Raw genomic sequence first — 25,345 nt, 5'->3', positions numbered from 1 at the left:
CAACTGAAAGTTGGCTGCATGAAAGCCCACTAGAGGGCGCTCCGGAGGCGATCTTCCGATCGCCTCCGGCGCCCAGAATAAACAAGGAAGGCCGCAATGAGCGGCCTTCCTTGTTTTGCTTATATCGTCGCCATAGCGACGAGCGGAGTGACGTCATCGACGTCAGCCGACGTCCTGACGTCAGCCGCCTCCGATCCAGCCCTTAGCGCTGGCCGGAACTTTTTGTTCCGGCTGCGCAGGGCTCAGGCGGCTAGGGGGGCCCTCTTTCGCCGCTGCTCGCGGCGAATCGCCGCAGAGCGGCGGCGATCAGGCAGCACACGCGGCTGGCAAAGTGCCGGCTGCGTGTGCTGCTTTTTATTTCATCAAAATCGGCCCAGCAGGGCCTGAGCGGCAGCCGCTGGCGGTGTTGGACGAGCTGAGCTCGTCCAGACCGCTCAGCTGGTTAAACACTCTTTCGGTGGAGATATAAAGACATTTCTACAGATTTGCTAGTCAAAGCTAAAAGGGAACAAGAGGAGAAAGAACTAGTGACTGAGGTTAAAAAAAATGCAAAGTCAATTAACCCTTTGCAAACTCTCACACAAATATTCATTACAGACCAGCCATTCACAGCACATTACACAACACGTTCAGGAAACTCTGCTATACCCACAGCTGATTAAAAGGCAGATGTTTTAGTCTGCAAACAAATTGCACTATTTTTAGTCCCATACATCGTGTAGTGGCCCCTCTGCATCAACATATGTCCTAACTCTATAACATGCATAATGCAGCATGCAAGCATACAGTGCATCTACCTATTCAATTATTGATTGATTGATTAAATGATTAGCAGGGCCGGAGCTACCATAGGAAAAAATGGGCAATTGCCCCAGGGCCCCAGAGCCTGTAGGGGCCCCCAAGGTGTCCCTCCCCCATCTTAACTGTTGCTCCCCAGGGACTCTGCAGAGTCTGTGAGGTTGGGAGGGGATTGGGGGAGGGTCAGCAGCCAGCTCAGGGGCCCAGGAGGGAAATTTGGCTGCAACAAAGGGCCTCTAATGATGCTTTTTGGTCGGGGGGTCTGTTGGGGGGCCCCCAGGCTAATTTCTGCCCTAGGGCCCAATTGTTACTTGACCCGGCCCTGATGATTAGGCACATATATCCTGACGCTCCTCTCCTGGGGCAACACATTGCATCGAATCCCACAAGCATGCTACAGTATACATCCACTCCCTCTTGCTGTTGGGTATATGGTGTGTGAGTAGAAGTATATTGTAGCGTGTTTGTGAGGTTAATTTTGATGCTCACATTGCCACGTACATGCACACATGTAAACGTGCGCCTTCCCCTCATACCCCCCCATGGCACCCTGCTGCATCCCGATCCTCTGCCCAGCAAAACAGATTACTTTAAAATGTCTTTTTTGCACTAAGAAAGTGCAAGGAATGGATGTTTTTAAAACGTCCTTTTTACAGAAAGTGGTTAAGTCCAACAACTGTTTTGTGTTTGAATGGCTGGTCTGTAATGAGTATTCATGTTAGAGTGTGTAAAGTGTTGATTAATTTCTCTGTTAGATTGTCCATACCCACTCTAGCACCTCCAATTCACCATATTTAAAGTGTACCTGTAGGCAGATGTGTTGCTAGGTTCCTGGGAGATCCGGGACACCCCTGGGCACCAAGAGGGAATGAATGTACGGCAAAATGGGCGTGGTCATGTTGCGGGAAAGTGGGCGTGGTCATATGTGGGGCCAAATGTACATGAACATAGCAGTCGTGTAACTTAAATATATTAATTAGGGAGATGCCCAAAGAAATACTATAAAGCAGGGGTCTCAAACTCAATTTACCTGGGGGACGCAGGAAGCAAAGTCAGGATGAGGCTGGGCCGCATAAGGGATTTCACAATCAGCAGCTCCCGAACTTCCATACCCCCCCTCCCAAACAACCCCCATTCCCCCCCCCCCCCCCCGTCCCTTGTATTGATTTTTATTTCAAAATCAAATTCACACTGAAGCAAACTATTTTGCCTATTTTACCTTATAGCACCTTCAGTGCTCCCATTACAAGTAATCTGCCGTGTCCCCGCCGCAAAACGAGGGCTGCAGAGCCCCCAAATCGCCCAAGGGGCAATCCGCCGGCATTTCCTGGGAGGGGCAGAGTTTTCAGCTTTAGCTCTGCCCCTCCTGACGTCAATAGCGGCGCATCGCCGCCTCTGCCCGCCCCTCTCACTCTTCCTTCACAGAGAGGGGCGGGGAGAGGCGGCGATCCGTGCGGCGATTGACGTCATTTCCCTTCCAGGAAATGCCGGCAGATTGCCCCCCGGGCGATTTGGGGGCTCTGCAGCCCTCGTTTAGCGGCGGGGATGCGGCGGATTACTTGGGAGCACTGAAGCGAACTATAAGGAAGCTTTTGCTGGCACGGGCCACAAAGTATCGTATCGAGGGCCACAAATGGCCTGTGGGCCGTGAGTTTGAGACCCCTGCTATAAAGTCTGGGGCATATGAGAATCCAGAATTATGGACCCTACGGACTCTGAATTTATCCCAATACTGTTATAATAACTTTTCTGTCTCCCTGACTGATGAGGAATAGATAATGCGGAGATAAAGGGGTCGGGGGCAAATCGGGGTACGGATGGTCATCTCTTTCTCTTTCCTTTTTTTCTCTTCTCCTCTCTCTTCTCCACTCATGTCTTTCTCATCTACAAGGTGGTTTATTAGTTACTGGCAACCCGATATGTGACACTAATTTGATACTATAACTGTGTTTATGTATCTGTATTATCCTTGTCAATCAAGACAGTTTGTACCAAGAATTTCTCTGCTGGATTGTCATACTATTGTAACCACAATTGTACTTCACTGTCCTATCACATTGTGCTGTATGTCTCCTTTTAAGAAAATCAATACAAACTAAACTGTTAAAAAAAATAATTAAATAGGCAGTATTTCACATAAATAAGCCCCTCATCTGGATTCTGTCTTGTCTCCGGCAGGCTGGCCCGTGTTCTGTACTCTGGTGGTTATGCTGGGCTTGCGTGCTCCATGCGCCTCTGTCTGGTCGCCGCCGATCTGACGTCTGAGTGCAGAGGTAGCGGGGACTGGGAAAGGGGAGGGCACTGCAGGGGGAGGGCAGGGCAGTTTCTAGGCTAAATTGCACCCAGGGTGAGGGTATAAAATTGCCCCCCCCCTCCCCGGAGCCAGGTATAAGTCGTCCCCAGTATAGGTAGTGAGGCATAGTTGCCTTCAGTATAGGGTAGCCCATATAATTGCCCCTAGTATAGGTTAGATAGGTAGGTGCCCCCAGTACAGGTTAGATAGGCAGGTGCCCCAGTATAGGTTAGATAGGTACGTGCCTCCAGTATAGGTTAGATAGGTAGGTTTCTCCAGTATAGGTAAGATAGGTTTCCCCAGTATAGGTTGGATAGGTAGGTGCCTCCAGGGGCGGGGGGAGCAGGCACAGGTAATTACAAACTCACCTTCCTCCATGATCCCCGCACGAAGCCTCCAGCTTCTTGCTACTTCCTCCCCCGGTGTCCATCCATTGGTAACAGTACCTCCTGTGATGACATGCGGTTACGTCATCACAGGAGGCGCTGTAAACAATGGATGGACACCGGGGGAGGAAATAGAAAGAAGCTGGAGGCTTTGTTTGGAGATCGCAGAGGAAGGTGAGTTTGTAATTAACTGTGTCCGCTGTCCCTGCCGCTTTGCCCAGCGTGCCCCCTCAAGATCCGGGGCACCATGGCAACAGGTTCGGTGTCCCCGGATAAAACCCCCTAGCGAAGCCACTGCCTGTAGGGAGAAAAAATTCCCCATGGGGTTCTCACCTTGGGAGGGGTAAGCCTCTGGGTCCTGGAGAGGCATCCCCGTCCCCCTCCACTAACCTGTTCCAGCACTGAGACCCCTGAAATGTTGCTTGTCAACAGCTTGTGCATACGCAGGAGCACGGACGGTCGTAGCATGCAGGGGCGTAGCAATAGACCCTGCAAGGGGTGCAACTGCAGGGGGGCCCAGAAGCCACAGGGGGCATCATGGGAGGGGGGGGGAGAAGTTTCTTTTCCCTGTCCTGAGAGACTGACAATTAAGGGCACGGAGAGAGAAAAAACGTGCTCTCTGCACAATTGCTCTAATGACTGCATCTGCTCAGCCACTGCTAAGGAATCATACAAAGTTTTGTAGACAAAGATTTGTAGACAGTCCCTACTCAGTGTGCAGCAGGCTCTTGTGTACAGCCCCCAGCCCCCAACCTCTCTACCCCTCCCCAAGTGCTGTGTACTGTAGTGATGCTGGAGAAGTCTGCAGAGCCAGTTCTGCTCCATCAGAGGTGGACAGAGTGAGTGTAATAAGCTGAGGCTGGGAGCACACTCGTCTGTCATTTTTCTGTATGCGTTTTCTGTACACCATGTGTGTCTGTATGTGTGAAAACCTGCATGTTTTATCTCAGAAGCTAATGTAATTGATGGAGAAAATGCCTGCAGTGTTTCACTGCTGTCTGTTTTTATCTGCATGGGGAAAACACATCCAAGTGTGCACTAGACAATGTAATAACATTGGTTCTCAGTGTACCTGTGCAGAAAACAAAGGGTGAGGGGAGGGGGGCCCCATCCAAAGTTTTGCAGTGATTTCTAGTTACGCCCCCTGGACCCGATCAGGCTTGGCTTTCTGTGTTGGAGCCAGCGATGGCGGACGGGGGAAACCTCTTCAGTATCTAGAGGCCTCCCAAATCCCAAAGGTAAGTATTCAGAATTGCCTGTAGCAAACTCTCAGGTTTGCTTTAAAGGGAACCTGAAATGAGAAGGATATGGATTTTTCCTTTTAAAATAATACCAGTTGCCTGACTCTCCTGCTGGTCCTGTGTTTCTATTACTTTTACCAACAGCCTCTGAACAAGCATGCAGATCAGGTGCTCTGACTGAAGTCAGACTGGATTAGCTGCATGCTTGTTTCAGATGTGTGATTCAGCCACTACTGCAGCCAAAGAGATCAGCAGGACTGCCAGGCCACTGGTATTGTTTAAAAGGATACATCCATATCCTTCTCAGTTAGGGTTCCCGTTAAGTGTCCTCATTTGGGAGATGAGCCTGGATTCTATGTCCTTAGTTAAAAAAAAAACAGGGACTGTTCAAAAGAGGTTGGGGGTATGCTTGAGATCTGATGAAAGGAAATACTTTTGAAAGTTAATCCTTTAAGAAACTACTTTAGGGCTCGTTCACACTAGGGGCGTTTCCAGCCTTTATTTAAGCGCAGGCGGTTTTTAAAATCGACCACAAAACGCTTGTGCAATGAATCTCTATGAACAGGTTCATATCAGCGCAGTTCGTGTGCTGTTTGTGCAGCAAAGCAGTGGCTGTACCATTTTTGGGGCGATTTTGCCTCAATGGAAGGTATAGGAAAAAAATGCAAACGCTCACAAAATCGCTTTGTGCAGCAATTGCGCTCACGTTTTTAGCAAAAAATTGTAAAATACATGTAAACACATACAAATAAAAAGTCGGTTTCTTCCAGAGTAGAATGAGCTATAAATTACTTTCCTTCTATGTTTATGTCACTTAAAGTAGTAGTAGAAATCTGACAGAATGTATAGGTTTTTGACTAGTCCATCTCTTCATGGGGGATTCTCAGGATTTCATTTATTCTTTACAAAAGCACTCCCTACAAAGGATCTATAGAAGGATGCAGGCCACCCCTCCTACCTGTTTTCAAACTATTCTGACGATTGGCCTGCCATTCACTAAGTGCAATATAAAGAAAAACCTGAGAATCTGCAATGAGGAGATGGGCTAGTCCAAAACCGGTCAGTTCCATCAGATTTCTACTACCTACTGTACGTGACAACAACATAGGATAAAGTTATGTACGGCACATTTTATTCTGGGAGAAATGTACGTTTTATTTATGTGTTTTCATGTACAGTATTTTACATTTTGCAATGTTTGATAATAGTGGTCCTTTTAGCCTTAGATTTCTTTTGCCTCAAATTACTTTTCATGATGGTTTTAAAAGAAAATGATAAAGCCTTGCCTAACACAATTCTTTTATGTAAATAGATGGGAGTATCATCAACAATAGGATATTCTTAATGGCGTTCCACCGCACCTCTGAAAATCTTTATAAACAAAAGTGCAAAACCTTGCGCAAAAATCATTGACGAATCCAATTAGCAATGTCTTAATCTTCCTTTATTAATGCAAAAAAAAAAAAAAAGTAGTTGTAATTTTAATCCCCTTCACCACTGAGAGGTTTTACCCCTTGAGCACCAGAGCAATTTTCACCTTTCAGCGCTCCTTCCATTCATTCGTCTATAACTTTATTATTACTTATCGCAATGAAATGAACTATATCTTGTTTTTTTCGCCACCAATTAGGCTTTCTTTAGGTGGGACATTATGCCAAGAATTATTTAATTTTAAATGTGTTTTAATGGGAAAATAGGAAAAAATGTGGGAAAAAAATATTATTTTTCAGTTTTCGGCCTTTACAGTTTTTAAATAATGCATGCTACTGTAATTAAAACCTATGAAATGTGTTTGCCCATTTGTCCCGGTTATAAAACCGTTTAAATTTTGTCCCTATCACAATGTTTGGCGCCAATATTTTATTTGGAAATAAAGGTGCATTTTTTTCAGTTTTGCGTCCATCCCTAATTACAAGCCCGTAGTTTATAAAGTAACAGTGTTATACCCTCTTGACATAAATATTTAAAAAGTTCAGTCCCTAAGGTAACTAATTATGTTTTTTTTTAATTGTATATATTTTTTTAAAAAATTACAAAACAAAAAAAATTGGGGAGTGTGGAAGGTAATGAGTTAATTTATTGTGTAATACAATGTATTTGTAAGTGTAAAATGCTTTAGGGTGTAGTTTACTATTTGGACATAAGATAACTACAGTGAGTCTGTTTACATGCGACCTGTAAGCGTCCGGAAGGACGCTTACAGGAAGCATTAGGAGGCTGGGAGTATCACAATGATCGCCCTGTTTCTAATAGAAGCAGCGGATCATTGCGGGGGCTTAGATCAACGAATGGGAATGGATTTTCCCATTCATTGATCTCCGGGCGAGCGGGCGGCGGGGTGCACGAGCGGCGGGAGCGCGCGCACGAGCGGCGGGATTGCGGACAGCGGCGGTAGCGCGGAAGGTACGGATTTCTCCGTCCCTGGTTTTTTAGGGGGGAAAAAAGGGACGGAGAAATTCGTACCGCCGGGGGTAAAGTGGTCAAAGATGTTTCTCTTCAAAAGCAATAAAATACATAAATTAAAAAAATACTGAAAAAATCATCCAAGCGATGTTTCAGAAAATATGTGCATTCCTCACAAGTGCAAGTGCTCCCTCCTCTGCTCTCCATAGAGCAGAACAGGCTGTTGGCAGAGATATGAGCAGCATGTCTGTACAGTGATTGTTTCTTAACTGACACCCCAAACTATCAGGTGTTATTTTGTCAGGCCATATAGGCTGCATAGGCTGTGGTTTAGGGTGGATGCTGCTCAAAGAGGGGGTTCCTGCATATGGAAGAGAGGGCTGCAGGTGGATAGCAACACATGAAAGAGGGGAGCAGTATAGAAAAGGGAGTGGATGGGTTGTTGTGCATGGAGGTTACACATGGAGTGGGAGGCGATCAGCTGCTCAAGGAATGGAAGGGAGGCTGCTGCACATGGAGTGGGAAGGTGTCTGCTGTACATGGAATGAAAGTTGGGATGCTGCACATGGAGTGGGAGGGGGCTTATGCACAAGTAATGGAAGGGGGGCTGCTGCACATGGAGTAGATGGGGGCTGCTCCACATAGAATGGAAGGAGGGATGCTGCACATGGAGTGGGAAGGGGTCTGCTGTACATGGAATGGATGGGGGCTGCTGCACATAGAATGGAAGGAGGGATGCATGCTGCACATGGAGTGGGAGGGGGCTTATGCACAAGGAATGGAAGGTGGATGGATAGTGGGCTCTGCCTCTGATACAGGAGACCTGGGTTCAAATCTCGGCTCTGCCTGTTCAGTAAGCCAGCATCTATTCAGTAGGAGACCTTGGGCAAGTCTCTCTAACACTGCAACTGTCTATAGAGTGCGTCTTAGTGGCTGCAGCTCTGGTGCTTTGAGTCCGCCAGGAGAAAAGCGCGATATAAATGTTCTGTGTTTGTTGTTGTGTGGAAAGGGGGCTGCTGCACATAGAATGGAAGGTGGGATGCTGCACATGGAGTGGAAGGGGGCTTATGCACAAGGAATGGAAGGGGGGCTGCTGCACATGAAGTGGAAGGGGGGCTGCTGCATATGAAGTGGAAGGGGGCTTATGCACAAGGAATGGAAGGGGGGCTGCTGCACGTGTAATGGGGAGAGGGGTTGCTGCACACCCAAGGAATGGGGGGGAGTAAAAACTTTTTTGAATGAAAACTATCCTAGTTGTGTATGTTGCTTGAAATATACTTATGCGTGTAGCAGTGCATCAAACCTTTCAGTCTGGAAGGTGACATTCCCCATCAGATTTGCCATATAATAAAATGTCGTTGTCTGCCTGCCCTGAGAGGCTTTACCCGGCTGAAGCAGAATGGTGATCAGCCTGTGTGAATATCCCTGTCCAGAGATGGGAAGCCCCCAGCTCCAGTGACACGCACAGCCCAGGAGGCAGTGCCTGAGCTCTCATCCTTACCCTACATCTCCCCTGTGATAATGGGGTCCTTATCAGACAGCAGCTCTCCACCCCCGACTTTCTCTACAGTGTCCCTCACCTTTCCTCTGCCCTCCTTCCCTCTGCTGCGTGTCCCTCTCCTGCCTCCTCCATCCACCTCCCCCTTCTGATAAGAAATGCTTTCTCCACAATTCACAAATCGCTGACTGATCTTGTCCTCTTCTTTCGAAATCCTGCAAGTGGCTGTACCTTGCACCCTCCCTCCCGGCTGCCTGTTATACGGCTTGTTTTCCTTGCTGACACTCTTCACCCTCAGGGACAGCGGCGACAACAGCAGGACGCCGGGACTTTTGGACCTGTAAGTGTGACCCTTTGCTTTGCTCATCATCACTTTATTTAGATGGACCCAGGATGCGAGTGCCCATCTCAGAAACCTACAGCGACAGTCAGAAATTGTGTTGTTTTTATGTTGCCAAGTTTTCATTGTCATAGGAAGATTGTCATCGGAAGCCAGAGAGCATAAGCTTTGTAACCCAGCAGTGTCTGCTAGAACTTTATATATTACCTAGGATTAAATATAGCCCTACATTGTTTACCGTGGGATTCCAAGAAACTGCTGAGCTAATACTAGATAGTCTATGCAAGTGACAAAAAGAATCGGTGCTGGCAAAATAAGGAGATGGACAAGCAAGTACAGTAGTCTTGCTACAGAGCTCTCATGATTATGAGCAATAATCACTAGAAGAGTTGCCACGAGTTAACTTGGATCCAAATGAGCAAAGTGTGGGAGAGGAACATGACCTATGGAAGCTGCCATATTTATTTGCTTTTAAACAATACCAGTTGCCTGGCAGTGCTGCTGATCTTTCTGGTCAGTAGCGTCTAATTCACACACCTGAAACAAGCAAGCAACTAATCGTGTCAGATTTGTAATAGACATCTGATCTGCATGTTTGTTCAGGGTCTATGGCTTAAAGTATTAGAGGCAGAGGATCAGCAGGACAGCCGGACTGTGTACATTATTTAAAAGGAAATATACATGTCAGCCTCCATATCCCTCTCAGGGCTGGTGCACACCAAAACCCGCTAGCAGATCCGCAAAATGCTAGCAGATTTTTAAACGCTTTTTTTTATTTTTCTATGGCGTTTTGCTAGCGTTTTGCGGATTGCTGCTGCGGTTTTCAGTATAGTAGATTTCATATATTGTTACAGTAAAGCTGTTACTGAACAGCTTCTGTAACAAAAACGCCTGCAAAACCGCTCTGAAGTGCCGTTTTTCAGAGCGGTTTGCGTTTTTCCTATACTTAACATTGAGGCAGAAACGCACCCGCAATCCAAAAAATGCCTCACCCAGGCATTTTTCGTTTCTGCAAAACGCCCCCCGCTCTGGTGTGCACCACCCCATTGAGATACATTGACCAAGCAGATCTGCAGCCGCAAGCGGATCTGAAAACGCCCAAAAAGCCGCTCGGTGTGCACCAGCCCTCACTCTGGCTTCCCTTTAACTTATTTGGGGAAAAAATGATATTTTACAATGATAAATAATGCCCATTAACATTACAATCTTCAGATTGACCCCTCAGTTGATTATTATGGGTACCATTAATGGTGCCAGTTGACAATGAACGATCGTTCTATTGATCGTTCCATCGATCTGAATTTCCGAATTATTCTTTTGGTCTGATTGGTTTGCTCATCATTTTACCCTCTGTTGATGGGCCCGAACCATTGATTTCGGTCGATCGCAACTATCGGATTGGACAGTCAGTCATAAGGAAAATTGTACTGTTGGGCATCTGTAGTAGACTGGTGGAATCACTACTGCTCAACGCAGTGCAATCTTATGCAGATGGCCAATCTTTCACCCTGTCTATGAAGAGATCGGACAATCCTGATCAATGCTCAATACAACAGTCAAAAATGAATCAACAGTGCTGTAGTATTTGTTCTACTCCATATTTTGTATCTATTATATCGAAAATATCACACAGAATATAGCTAAAAAGCTCACATCACAGTGCTAGTATTGTTTTTTTTAAAAATGTAAAAATTATACATTAAATGTAAAAAAATAAAATGTCATCTGTAAAGTGTAGAGAGGAATAAAAAGCCTGGCAGGTGGGGCAAAGTTCATAGCTACAATAAATGGTGTGTAGTCATTGTTGTGATTCCCTGTATAGCAAAGAGGAAATAATAGACATGATAAACGATATTATAGCGCATAGGAACTGCATTGTGCTGAGGAATTTGCTCAGGATGGAGCAGTGTTTGTGATTGGTACAGGATGCTCAGCCTCTGGCACTGGGACAAGGTAGGAAGTGTTTGGCAATCACACCAGCTCGCAGTGTATTTAGTAATTAGCTAGATCAAACACATTTATTAGTTACCAGACCAGCCCAAGGACCACAGTGAGCTGCTGAAGCTTTCAAGTGGATGTGTTGTTTATACATAACTCTGAGAATGCTTATCAGGACATTGCTCCTCAATCCTACCCATTAATGACTAACTTCCTAGAATCTCCTCTGCTTATCATTTACTTCTAGGTGAAGCTGCTGGTTCAGGCTTCTATTATCAGGCAATCAGGCAAGCTAGAAACATATTAACTCTAAAGATGTGAAAGTGTTATCACTTTACGCCATTGGGTTATTACAAATTAAAGGCATATGGCTGGCAAAATGCATGTCTATGATCTGAAACAGTTGTAGTTATAATATTGAATATCCTCCTGGATCACTTATGACCAATCTCTGTGGTTCTTCTGGAAGTTTTTACTGTATTTCCCACAGCTGGGTACCTCCAGACCATCCTCTCATCTCTCCTCTCCACTGAACAGAAGCTGCTCAGCAGAGAGCCAAGTACCATGTCTGTGCAATGATTGGTCCAAAACAGTCACCTGAAATTATCACGAATGATCTGGTAGAGTGACAGAAATTCAAGATATCTCCCTATCCCAAGCCCAATCCTTTAGTCACAATCTTTTTTTTTTAAAACCCCTTACTGTAAACCATTGCACAGGTGAGGTGTTCTGGTTCTCCTAACCCTCATGCAATGTTTGTTCTAAGTGAGTGATTTAAAGTGGACCTGAACTCTTGTACAGGACAGAAGGAAAACAGAGAAATGAACACTGTATGTATTTAGAGAGTTTAGCCTGTCTAATGCCCCCTTATCTGTGACTAATTACAAGTGTAATTTGATCTCTCAGCTGTGTCAGCTAAAGTCCTCAGCAGAGCAGCTAATTTGTAAACACAGGACATTAAGCCAAGTCTGCTTCAATGAAAGCAGGAAGTAGACACACTGCAGATTCATTGCAGGATTTGCAAATAATTTTTTTTCTTTAAATGTTATTATGCTGATGCTTACCTTTAGAGAAGAGAGGAAGTTCTATGTTCAGGTACGCTTTAACGGGAAAATCAGAAATATGGCCTGAACTTCCAAGCAAGGTCATATTCCTCATATAACAGAGGCGCTCAGCTTTGATGTTACTAGCAGATGCTTTTTTACTCTTATCTGTATTGCCTGAGGAAGCAGGTTTAACCTGCGAAACGCACCACACTTTATTTTGGAGTACCCAATAAACGTTTTTTGACTGAGAATCTACAGCCGTGTGTTCTGCTTGGAGGGGGTAAGTCCACCACTGCCTCCTCTATTACCAAATTGGTCTTTAAGCTCATTTAATCCCTTGTATCGTTTTGGCGCCTCTGTTATCTTATTGTTACATTGAGTCCACCCCAGGTGGAGGGTTGTACCCACTTCCTTCTTCTACTACAGAGAGCGACTTCTTAGTCCTGAGTGGGGTCAGGACAATCTCCCCACCTGACTTGACAGTGGTTGCCTAATGGTAACCCTGGTTTGTGACTGAGTATTACATTTTGAATCACTCTATAAATCTTCCATTACCAGTACATACTACACTATATTGGGCTCTTGGTGTTCTCTTCTTCTCATATAACAGATGTACTTTAAGTTGGTCTTGTTGTAAATCACAGAGGCTGGCTTATCAAGACAGCTGCAAAGAGCAACCAATCAAAACTCTTGCTTTATTTTATAACTGAAACTGCATTGGTTACTCCTGGGCCAGGAGTAACCAATGCAGTTTCAGTTATAAAATAAAGTGGCCAGGAGTCCTGGCCACTGTATCATTTGCTTAATTTAATTGTTTGTTTTCTTTGCACTCCTGTTGATGCATATACCCACAGTGTTTACAGCCACACTCAGCTATCTAGATGCAGTCCACTATGGGTTTATACAATAAAGAGGCAAGTGGCAGGCACACAATGTTAGTTGACACCTCTGAATAAACTGCTCAAATGGGCATGCTCTGACCAATAGAGTAGGCATACGTTGTGAAATACAAGGAAACATAGGCTGGCACTGCTCCAATCAGTCTGTAACCATGATTTTGTAACTTGTACATTTATTTGTATTTACTGTATTTATGTATCACTTTTATTTAACACTAAGAAAATTCAACATCCATGTATTGAACATCATATAATCATATCATAATCATCACAATGGGGAGAGATGGCAGCGCATCCAATTCCAGACTTCATCTGAATAACTTATCAGCAACAGGTGTACAGAGCCTCTTTTTAAACAGGTGCTACAAATGTACACTATTGGAGGATGTTAGCCTCCAAAACAGTTTGCATGCAAAAAAATTTGTATTAGACCTTTCCACCACAGTAAGCTCAACCTATTAGAAGGGACCCTAACCTCTAATCAAAATAACTAGAAAATGACATGCAAATGTCCATTTGACCTGGGAGCAGCTATCCATTATAGTAGAAGGAAGGGGTGCAGCAAAGACCGGGCACACCAAGTATAGGCAGCGCATCCAAAACCAGGCTGCATTGGAAATGGAAATCTAACTTTAAACTTTTCTATCTGGGTTTATTAAAAATCATCTGATACGAGGGGGCAAAACTTTGCAGTCACATAAGACAATAGTGAGAGTTTCTAGTATGTGTTGCTTGATGATAATAACTATAATAAAAAATTAATTGTGTGATTTATTTCTACTGTTGTAGTAAAAAAAAATAATACTAAAATACTAAATAATAATAATAATAATAAATATAGCAGTCCAAAGGATGATTAGCCATTACCAGAGCAGTAAAGGAAGTTATTCACACAGAGGAAGTGTGGCTAATGTACTTCTCAGAGTGCTATAAATAAAGGATTCTCTGATTAAGGATGATCTGTTTTACTTTCAGGATGACAATTTATTCAGTGGCCAGGGTCAGTAGATAAGGGCAGCATGGGTCTTTTAGATAACAGTTCTAAGGAATGCCTGAAACTGAAGAGACACCAAATATAGTTATAGCTGCACATTAGGTCACAGCATGCCACAGACTGAGAGGAGCATAAATGAACTGTAAACGTAAAAATGTCCACAAGCTAATCCACTGTACCCACCCCCGCCACCCCACCCCCAGCTTTGGCAATGCCTGTATGATTCTTGGTCATGCCATAAAGCTATCTTTCATTTGAATTGATTAGTCCCAGCAGCCCTGCCTGTCTAACACTTAAAGGGATACTGTAGGGGGGTCGGGGGAAAATGAGTTGAACTTACCGGAGGCTTCTAATGGTCCCCCGCAGACATCCTGTACCCGCGCAGCCACTCACCGATGCTCCGGCCCCGCCTCTGGTTCACTTCTGTAATTTCAGACTTTAAAGTCTGAAAACCACTGCGCCTGCGTTGCCGTGTCCTGACTCCCGCTGATGGCACCAGGAGCGTACTGAACAGGCCCAGTATGGTCTGTGCCTGCGCAGTGCGCTCTTGGTGACATCAGGGGAAGCGAGGACACGGCAACGCAGCCGCAGTGGTTTTCAGACTTTAAAGTCTGAAATTTCGGAAGTGAACCGGAGGCGGGGCCGGAGCATCGGTGAGTGGCTGCGCCAACACAGGATGTCTGCGGGGGACCATTAGAAGCCCCGGGTAAGTTCAACTCATTTTCCCCCGACCCCCTACAGTATCCCTTTAAATTTTGCAAAGCTGTCCATAAACAGGTGGATCAATAAATGATTCATCAGTAACCTGTGTGCTGGTCATACTGGTTATATCTACAAAAACTTAAGGTCCCAAATCAACAGTCCCTCCAGCTCTCTGTGATTGCGCATATTGGACAGCTGATTTCTCGCATACTTTCAGTGACCCAGGAAAGCCTTTGTAGTTACTCATTTATTATTATGCATTTATATGGTGCAGGTTCTTTTTGCATTGCATCAAACAATTCATATCATTAACTGCCCCTCAGAGGAGCTCTCAGTCTAATACCCAATATTCTTTAGATGCTAGGTTTAGATTTGCTAAATGTTTTTGGGATGAAGTAGAAAATCTATAAAAACATGAGGACAGACAGACCCCATGCATTGTGCACGGCTGACGTATGCTTTTATTATTACAATGTAAAATACACTTTGCATCTTCCTTGCGTATTCTGTGGCACTGTATGGTTAAATTGATACAAACAATATGTGCAAACAAAAAAAAGGGCAGAATTGACACACAAATACACAAATACACTCACACCTACAGACATGAGACAAAATTCCAGTTTATCTTCTTTCATTGTTCACTGACCAGCTGCATCACTTAACACAGATGCTTCATTCAAACTGAATTTAGCCAGGGATCTGAGAGTCAAAAGTAGGTAGATGTGTTTCTATTCAGTGTATAGACCACATGACCCCATACAATCCACCGGACAGATGACCTGTGTAAGCCCCTTTTGTACAGCCATCTGCTGTCTGCCTTTATAGAGCTAGTTGAAGATGATCCTGTCTTTAAAATGCATTATTCAGAGCATTGTACTTGTTTTACAAGCACACATCTGGCATTGCAGTGTGACACCCTCAGTCCTGTATGTACATAACAGAAGCCCTGCAGGACAGCTGATATGTGTCACAGCTGAGGCTCTTATCCAGGGCTGGAAGCTGCTATTGTTCTGTCTGGCATCTAGAAGTTGCTGCAGTTGTGGAGTGGGTCTCTGCAGCATCATCACACAGCAATGTATCTACTCTTTCACTAGTCTCTAACTATAGATAGCAGAAGGCTTAGCTCTGCCACACCACATCTGTCTGATAGATTGCCTCAAAACTTTGTTTCCATGCTAAAATATATAAAATAATAATAAAAATAACTTCTGTTCTGCATCTCTATTACTTACATTTGCTCCTGTGAAAAAAAAAAAAAAAAAACATGCGTTTTCCCACATACAGACACACATGGTGAGCAGGAAAAATGCATGCAGAAAAACGTTCACAGAAAACTGACAGACAAGTATGCTGTCAGCCTAAAGGCTCATACACACATCAGACCATAGTCTTTTGAAAATGAAAGATCACAGACCAATCTTACCACCCTTCATGTAGTATGAGAGCCATACTCTACACAGTCTATTCTATGGAGCTGAACTCCTCATCAGAAAAAAAATCTTTGCAAGATGCTGCACACACAGATGCTGTACAGACACAAAAGATCAGTATCTGCAAAAGATCTGTTCCTGACAAAAATCCATTCCTGCAAATTGCAATGATAGTCTATGAGATCTGCAGATCATCATACACACATGATTTAACTGACATTCATCTGCAGATCAGACAATCATCTGCAGATCTGAAAATCCATCCTGGTGGATCTGATCTGCAGATGAATGTCAGTTAAATCATGTGTGTATGATGATCTGCAGATCTCATAGACTATCATTGCAATTTGCAGGAATGGATTTTTGGCAGGAACAGATCTTTTGCAGATACTGATCTTTTGTGTCTGTACAGCATCTGTGTGTGCAGCATCTTGCAAAGATTTTTTCTCTGATGTGGAGTTCAGCTCCATAGAAAAGACTGTGTAGAGTATGACTCTCATACTACATGAAGGGTGGTAAGATTGGTCTGTGATCTTTCATTTTCAAAAGACTATGGTCTGATGTGTGTATGTGGCCTTAGCTTTCTTTCATAAACAGGAATGGTTGCATGACCCCTGCTGCTTCCTGTAGCTCCTTATTGATGTGGTTGCCCTGTCCACACTCTGCCCCCAGCTGGCCAGACCAACCCTTCCACAGACCCCTATTGGGGAGGGTTGTAGTGGTAGGGCGGTGACATGCTCTGCCTCATCTTGATAGGTTGGGCTGGTCATTATCAAGCAAACCTATTAGTGGAAGGTGTGTCACCAGTCTGCTACTATACCCGTCATCAGTTTAATGAAGGGCGGTGGCCTGGAATAGAATGCTGTGCTGTGCACAGGTGGCTCCGGCTTACTGTGCAGGTGTGGCCATGCTTGAAGAGCAGTGGGGCCCCGATCAAATTTCTGTCAAGCTGTTGTCAGCAATCTTTGGGGGGTCCATGTGCGGACAAGAGACTGTGTGAGAAACCTCTACAGGTTCCAAAGGCTTCCCTCTTACTAGCTAAGTATTTACTTTTTGACCCGGGTACACTTTAAAGAGCCTATACTGGATCTTAAGACCATTTTTATAATTTTTTAGATGTGAAGAGAGAGGTTTTTATTTACTGGAGTTGGTACTGACCCATGTTGCTGCATATTGATGTTGGCAGGTCTCTAACTAATACAGCGTGACAGGATCTGGGCACACTCGGCCCAGTTCACACTTGCGTTGGAGTGGCAAACGGATCAATGAAAACAGATCTGATCATTGATTGATTGGATCCGTTTTTACTCCGTTTCCGTTCCGCTGCTTCTGTTCCATTTCCCCACATCCCCCCCCAGGCCCGGCCCCCACCCCCAGAGTGTATTTTTCTATTTAGAATGGTCCGTTTCTTCACTAGTGTGAAGAAACATTCAGTTTTCTCATTGCCCCAATGCAGCATCAGCTTCTGTTTAAGGTCTGCTGGGCAGTGGTGTCTGGAAAAATTGGTCCTGCAGGAAACTGCAGCGGAACGTACGAAACGGATCCGTTCGAATGAACAGATTTGAATGGTTCCATAGGTTAACAATGGATCCGTTCACACAGTATCCGTTCCGTTCCGTTCCAGGACCGTTTTTAATGCAACTGTGGAGCCGGCTTCCAACACTGGTCCCATGGGTGCCTTTTTGGCTTGACAAAACAGGTGAAGTGGTAGAGGGAGGGACCCATTTGGTTGCTGATAGTTTGACCTGGACAGGGGATCCAGAACTAATCGTTTTGGTTCAGTGATTCAGAAATTAAAGCCCATTTCCTGACACAGATCTACAAATATTAACTTTGTGCTGAAATGTTATGTTTTTCTGCAAGGAGCAGACAATTTTTTCATCAGATGCGGTCTTTCGGCGCAATTGTTTTGAATAAAAGTAATCAGAAGGTAATGATGGCGTGTTCCCATAAACAGGTGGACTAGGGCATTTTCTCTCTTCAAATTCGATCATAAAATCCAACATTTGGATCAATTAAATTTCTGATCCAATCGACCATAGAATCATTTTACATCGATTTTGCCACACACTGCATAGTTCTCAGTACAGGTCGATTGTAAAAATTGCGTTGAAACATCGCACCTAATTAAAAAATTGTACTGTTAATGGGCACTTATAGACTAAACCTATAGGAATGTGGTGCAATGACTTCCTGTGGTGCAGGACGTTACTAGTGTCTGTAAAGCGGTTTATTTTATATCAGCTAACTGAAGTGTGTTTACACAGACAGAAGCAAGGTACACAGCTGAGTGAGCACACAGGAAAACACTTGGAATGGGGCTTTAAAGGCATTTAGATAAACAGCATAGTTAGAATGGAGTTAACAGTGCCTGCTCCTAAATTCTTTAAATACAACTAAATCCAAAGTGTTTATTTGTGTCTTACTCTGGAGCCCTCATCCTTCCAAGAAATACCAGCACATTGTCAATTTCCTCATCAAGTTGAAGAAAAAAAATCACACATTGGGGCTGATGCACAAAAGGCTGGTAAAATTGCCATGCGCAAGTAGTGCTCACCAATTTTACCAATATTAATACCAGGGGAGCACCGCCTGTTACTCTTTTAGCACCACTCATGTTATGGGGGTATTGCAAGCGTTGCTGTACAGTGGGATGCGAAAGTGTGGGCAACCTTGTTAATCGTCATGATTTTCCTCTATAAATCGTTGGTTGTTACGATGAAAAATGTCAGTTAAATATATCATATAGGAGACACACACAGTGATATTTGAGAAGTGAAATGAAGTTTATTGGATTTACAGAAAGTGTGCAATAATTGTTTAAACAAAATTATGCAGGTGCATACATTTGGGCACCACAAAAAAAGAAATGAAATCAATATTTTGTAGATCCTTCTTTTGCAGAAATTACAGCATCTAAACACTTCCTGTAGGTTCCCATGGGAGTCTAGATTCTGCTTGAAGGTATTTTGGACCATTCCTCTTTACAAAACATCTCTAGTTCATTCAGGTTTGATGGCTTCTGGGCATGGACAGCTCTACTTAACTTACACCACAGACTTTCAATTATATTCAGGTCTGGGGACTGAGATGGCCATTCCAGAACGTTGTACTTTTCTGCATCAATGTGTAACGATTGTGGAACTTTCTCCGTGATCAGCGCACAACGCGTGCGCTGTTACGGCAGAAATCCTCCACAAGCGTATAATTGTGGGAACCCAGCAAAAGGTGCTACGCACCCGTAGAGGGAAATTCCTGTCGGCAGATGGTGCTGAGGAGTGCAGAGGAACCAATCCTCTGTACCTCCATAAATGCCAGACAGGAATTGTATGAAGCGCAGAACGCAATCGCAAGAGAAGCGATTGCGAATGAGAACGAGCAAAGGGACAGGTTGTATGCGTGTGTGCGCCAATCTAGTCGCCACCCCGCGACAGCGCACACACAACAGCAGATACAAAACAGAAACGCAACCGCAAGAAAGGCGATTGCCAAAAGTGACACAAGGCAGATCAGAACAGAATACGAGGATAGCAAAGGCACAGCAAATCATACAATGAGGAGATAAAGAAAACAACAAATGCTAACTGAACACGAACACCGCACTCATTCGCAACAGTGCACGCGTTCATGCGCGGTCTCCACGTGATAAGCACAATAGAGACAAGCACGCCTAACTAACCATCGAGAGACAAACATGTAACAGAGGACGCGAGCGCTTGCTTAACGGTTACCTCACCGAGCCTAGAGCAAGCGTTCGTCGCAGACAAGACAAACACACAAAAACAGGGACAAGCGAGAGATAGGATCCACAGCACTAGCGAAAGTGGCTAGCGCGATCCAGGAAGACAGAACAGAAGGATCTACAGTACTAGCGCAGGATGCTAGTGCGATCCGGGTACAGAGTAGCAGAACAGAAGGATCCACAGCACTAGCGCTAGGCGAGTGCGATCCAGGCAGACAGTGGAGCAGAACAGAAGGATCCACAGCACTAGCGCAGGATGCTAGTGCGATCCAGGAAGGCAGAACAGAAGGATCCACAGCACTAGCGGAAAGTGGCTAGCGTGATCCAAGGAGACAGAACAGAAGGATCCACAGCGCTAGCGCAAAATGCTAGTGCGATCCAAGTAAGACAGATCAGAAGAGATAGCTGGTAGCAACCGCTGCACCAGCTATACTCCAAGAACAGAGATCAGAACGATTTCCTGTCGACCACCGCTGGGACAGGACAATCGCAACAGAACAAACAAAACAGATAAGCAATCCTAACTGCACTAGGGGAACCTGCCTAGCACAGTTTCAGAAATTACTCTAAGCTGAACTTCAAACAAAGAGTAAGGCTGACACTCCTCCAGGAGTGTTTCACAGGAAGGAATCCTTATGACCAGCCAAGCATTGTGGGAAACACATAGTACTTATAGTACACACCTCCAATGAATGTGGCCACGCAATTTGCATGACAACGTATGCAAATTCCTCAGCAAACACAAGTTGCAAAACTGACAGAAGCTCTCCTTTCCAGAGTCCTGCAGCATGCAAACCTAAACAATGGTCAAAAAGCTGCCTGCCTGCACAGGCAGCTGAGCAGATCATTACACAATGCCTTAGTGGATTTTGAGCAGTGTTTAGGGTTGTTGTCTTGTTGAAAGATCCAGCCTTGGCGCAGCTTCAGCTTTGTCACTGATTCCTGGACATTGATCTCAAAAATCTGTTGATACTGAGTGGAATCCATGTGTCTCTCAACTTTGACAAGATTCCCAGTCCCTGCACTGGCCACACAGCCCCACAACATGATGGAACCACCACCATATTTTACTGTAGGTAGCAGGTTTTTTTCTTGGAATGCTGTGTTGCTTTTCCGCCAAGCATAATTCCCCTTGTTATGCCCAAATAACTCAACTTTAGTTTCATCAGTCCACAGCACCTTATTCCAAAATGAAGCTGGCTTGTCCAAATGTGCTTTAGCATACCTCAACCGGCTCTGTTTGTTCTGTGGGCGAAGAAAAGGCTTCCTCTGCATCACTCTCACATACAGCATCTCTTTGTGTAAAGTGCGCTGAATGGTTGAACGATGAACAGTGACTCCATCTGCAGCAAAATTATGTTGTAGGTCTTTGGTGATGGTCTGTGAGTTGACTCTAACTGTTCTCACCATTCGTTGCTTCTGTTTATCCGAGATTTTTCGTGGTCTGCCACTTTGAGCCTTAACTTGAACTGAGCCTGTGGTCTTCCATTTCCTCAATATGTTCCTAACTGTGGAAACAGACAGCTGAAATCTCTGAGACAGCTTTCTGTATCCTTCCGGTAAACCATGACGGTGAACAATATTTTTTCAGGTCATTTGAGAATTGTTTTGAGACCCCCATGTTGCTACTCTTCAGAGAAAATTAAAAGAGGAGTGAAACTTACAACCGACCCCCTTAAATACTCTTTCTCATAATTGGATTCACCTGTGTGTGTAGGTCAGGGGTCACAGAGCTTACCAAGCCCATTTGAGTTCCAATAATTAGTTCTAAAGGCTTTGGAATCAATTAAATGACAACAGTGCCTAAATTTTTGCACCTGCCCAATTTTATTTAAACAATTATTGCGCACTTTCTGCAAATCCAATAAACTTTATTTCACTTCTCAAATATCACTGTGTGTGTCTCCTACAGGTATATGATATATTTAACTGACATTTTTTATCAAAGCAACCAACGATTTAACTGCTTAAAGACTGCCCCACGCCAATGGGTGTGGTTGCGGCGGCAGCCCCAGGACCGCCTAACGCCAATCGGCATCAGCTCCTGGAGCCGGCTACTGAAGTAGATCACGTGCAGGATGTGTGCCTTCTCGGGGGGGGGGGGGGGCGATCGCCAGGATTGGCCGGCTGGGGGGTGGGAGGGTTTAAAAAAAGAAGAAGAAACAAATAGTAAAAAATAATATAAAAAAAAGAACATAAATATTGATTAAAAAAACCAAACACGGGGGGGGGGGGGGGGGGGGGGGCGTCAGACCCCACCAATAGAGAGCTCTGTTGGTGGGGGGAAAAGGGTGGGAATCTCTCGTCTGCTGTGTTGTGCAGCCCTGCAGCTTGGCCTTAAAGCTGCAGTGGCCAATTACAGAAAAAACAGCCTGGTCTTTTGGGGGGTTTAGCACTGTGGTCCTCAAGTGGTTAGACAAGAAAATCATGACGATCAACAAGGTTGCCCAAACTTTCACATCCCACTGTAAGTAACATGCCTTTCATGCATTAAGCCCATTGATACATACAGTATACAGCATGGCATCCCTTACTCTAAGGAACCCTAAGACCTCGTTTCCATGTGAGTTTAGCCGTGTCTCCTTGGCAACGTGCTGTGATCCTCAGGGACATCAGAAAGTCTATACATGTATTGCTATTCACCACAGAATTGCGATGCATGGTTGCCTGCATTTCTGCCCTTTCAGGATTACAACCCCAATCATTACAAATGAATGGGATTGCAATCGTATCAGGCATCGCAGAGCAACGCAGTGGAGTGCGTATTGGTGTTGCCCGCACTGCGAATATGGAATATGGAAACCTAATGCAAGATGTGCACAGACAAGAAGTTATTCTAATCACCTGGTTTAGCAGACAGAGTAAGGTAATCTGTATATTGTCAGACTTCACCAGTCCAATAGCTGGAGCAAAGGGATAGATTTATGGAGCTTTTGCCACACACGCCACAATGAATTGGGCTTACATCCACAATCAAAATCGATTCCTATCATACAAGGCAGAACAATTTTTAGTAGATTCCAACATGGAATCTATTGAAAAATTGATTGAACAGCAGCGTTGTACTGTTCGATACAATGTAACCCTATAGGTCGCCGGTGAACCGCCTCACCTGCCCCAAACCTTCCATTTGGTCCTATTAATACTTCCAATCAATTTTGGCATAAAATCAATTGGATATCGATCAATCAGGCATTTTTTGTGGCATCGATTCCTAACATTCATTCACAATGAATTGAACATTATTGCGTGGCCTTCATTAGGCTCCCTGCACACTGCAAATCCGTTTCCGATTCCGATTCCGTTTCCGATTCCGATTCCGTTTCCGATTTTCCTTGAATACATTCAACAGAAAAACGGATCAAAAAACGCAGCATGCAGTTAAGATTAAAAATCTGAATCGGAATCGGATGTAAAAACAGATTAAAAATCTGAATCTGAATCTGATTTGCTTGCAGTGTGCAAGAGGCCTTATGGGGAGCAAATTAGCCAGTGACATTCCACAAAATGAATTTATGTTGTTTTATAAAACTGTATCGTTTTTGAAGGGATGCACTCCTGTATGTCACGCTGTGATGTGCCTGGTTTTTGTCTTCAGCAGCACAATGAGCCAATAGGCACTTGTAAGAAGATTAGACCGACACCATCAATTTTCTTCGATTCATAGGTCAACGTTTCAGAGCGTATAACCTTTCGGACAGGAAGCACTGCTTGATAAAGGAGGTATACCCTCTGAAACGTTGCAATCACCATGTGCTATACCTGTCTTCAATAAAAGCTATAAATTGAAGAAAATTGATGGTGTCGGTCTCATTTTCTTACAAGTGTAGTTTTATAAACAAACAACCAGGCCTAAATTGGGGTTTCCCAGTGAAAGAAGGGATAACATGCTGTGGACTGTACAAGCTAGAGTTAAGCTGAATTCACATCACAAAGATGGATCGGGAGATACGTGGCGACGAACAATGCAAAAAAGATCGTTCCCCAATCCACCTTCCGCAAAAGCTTACGGTATCAACAAATGACGGGCACGAACATGACTTTGAACGATCGTGGTAATTAGCAGGGAGGGGGTGTCAATGGCGATCAGAATAACCGTCCACGATTGGATACCTATTGACGGTTGTTTAAAACAAACGATTATCGCACATAATCAGCCTTCATTGAACACTGTTTAACAAACTTTTGTTAAACGATGTTGCCTTATATTGCGCAAAAAATTATTGTTGCACAGAATCCTTCAGGAAAATCGCTTAGTGTGTATGGGCGTTCACTTTACAAGCATACCCAGTATAAATGAAAGGTTACAGTTGGTTTATTTAGTCTAGAGAGAAGACGCCTTAGAGGGGATCTAATTAACATGTATAAATACATCAGAGGGCAATATAATACCTTGGCGGATGAGCTTTTTGTCCCTAGGCCTTCTCAAAGGACTAGAGGACATGATCTGCGCATGCAGGAAAAATGTTTTAGCCATTTATTTAGGAAAGGGTTCTTTACAGTAAGAGTGATTAAGATGTGGAATGCATTGCCACAGGAAGTCGTTATGGCGAACTCTATACCTGCATTTAAAGGGGGCTTAGATGCTTTCCTTGCGTTGAAAGACATCCATGGCTACAATTACTAGGTAATGCCTAATGATGTTGATCCAGGAATTTTATCTGATTGCCATCTGGAGTCGGGAAGGAATTTTTCCCTTTTGAAGCTAATTGGACCATGCCTTGTAAGGGTTTTTTCGCCTTCCTCTGGATCAACAGGGATATGTGAGGGAGCAGGCTGGTGTTGTACTTTATACTGGTTGAACTCGATGGACATACGGTATGTCTTTTTTCAACCAAAATAACTATGTAACTATGTAACAGTTACATAGTTTGGATGAAAAAAAGATATCCGTCCATCAAGTTCAATCGTTTTTTAATTAGGAAATATGTCTGTCTTATGGAATGTCAGATGTCGAGTTGTTAGACCTGAAAATATATATTTTCCTCAATTATAAAGGAAAACTGTACTAAAAATGTGATATTTTAAGTTTAACTGGGGCTATTTGACATACTTTTTATTTACATGAAAAAAACAACATAATTCCTATGCAAGGAAGAGTCTTTCTTTTACTGTCCTTGAACTATACTCAGAGTCTGGTCTAAAGACATTTCAGTATGATCCCATTACGGCTCAACTGTCTGTTATGTCTATAAAGCTTGGGATGTGTATCAGTAGTTTAATACTACACTCTGCTGAAACACAAACACACTAGATGATTACTTGGCATCACTGCAGAACTCATTATGAAGCATACAAGAGATTAAAATGCAATTATGACAACTCTCCAGTCATGTGAATAGGCAAGTACTGTAAGTACACCCCACACTACACATACACACACACACATGCACACACACACACAAACTCACTCTCTCGCTTACACTTTCTCTCTCTCTCTCTACATGTACCTTAATAGAAATAAAAATAAAGTATCTAAATTGCATTGCGTATTATAACTAATACTGATTTAGAAAGCGCCAACATATTCCTTAGCGCCGTGCAGAGTAAGAAACAAACATGGGGATAGTAATACGGGCAACGATACACAAAATATAGACATAGTACAGAATTGGTAGACAAAGTGATTACA

The 25,345-nt window shown here is 44.0% G+C and overlaps 1 protein-coding gene across 2 annotated transcripts in view; it reads left to right on the top strand.

Annotated features, from left to right (window-relative positions):
* SLC7A7 (solute carrier family 7 member 7) overlaps positions 1–25,345 on the top strand; it is a 63,508-nt gene that overhangs the window by 6,286 nt on the left and 31,877 nt on the right. Inside the window, exon 1 of one of the 2 annotated variants that reach the window (XM_068241954.1) lies at positions 8,613–8,959. The exons of the other annotated variant lie outside the window; for it this stretch is intronic. The gene's annotated coding sequence lies outside the window, so the exon portion shown is untranslated. Of the gene's footprint in view, positions 1–8,612; positions 8,960–25,345 lie in introns of those variants that run through there. 2 annotated transcript variants of the gene reach the window in all.

This window comes from Hyperolius riggenbachi, chromosome 1 (genome assembly GCF_040937935.1).
Source record: "Hyperolius riggenbachi isolate aHypRig1 chromosome 1, aHypRig1.pri, whole genome shotgun sequence".
Taxonomy (NCBI): Eukaryota; Metazoa; Chordata; class Amphibia; order Anura; family Hyperoliidae; genus Hyperolius; species Hyperolius riggenbachi.
This window is presented reverse-complemented; position numbering and strand designations above follow the sequence as displayed.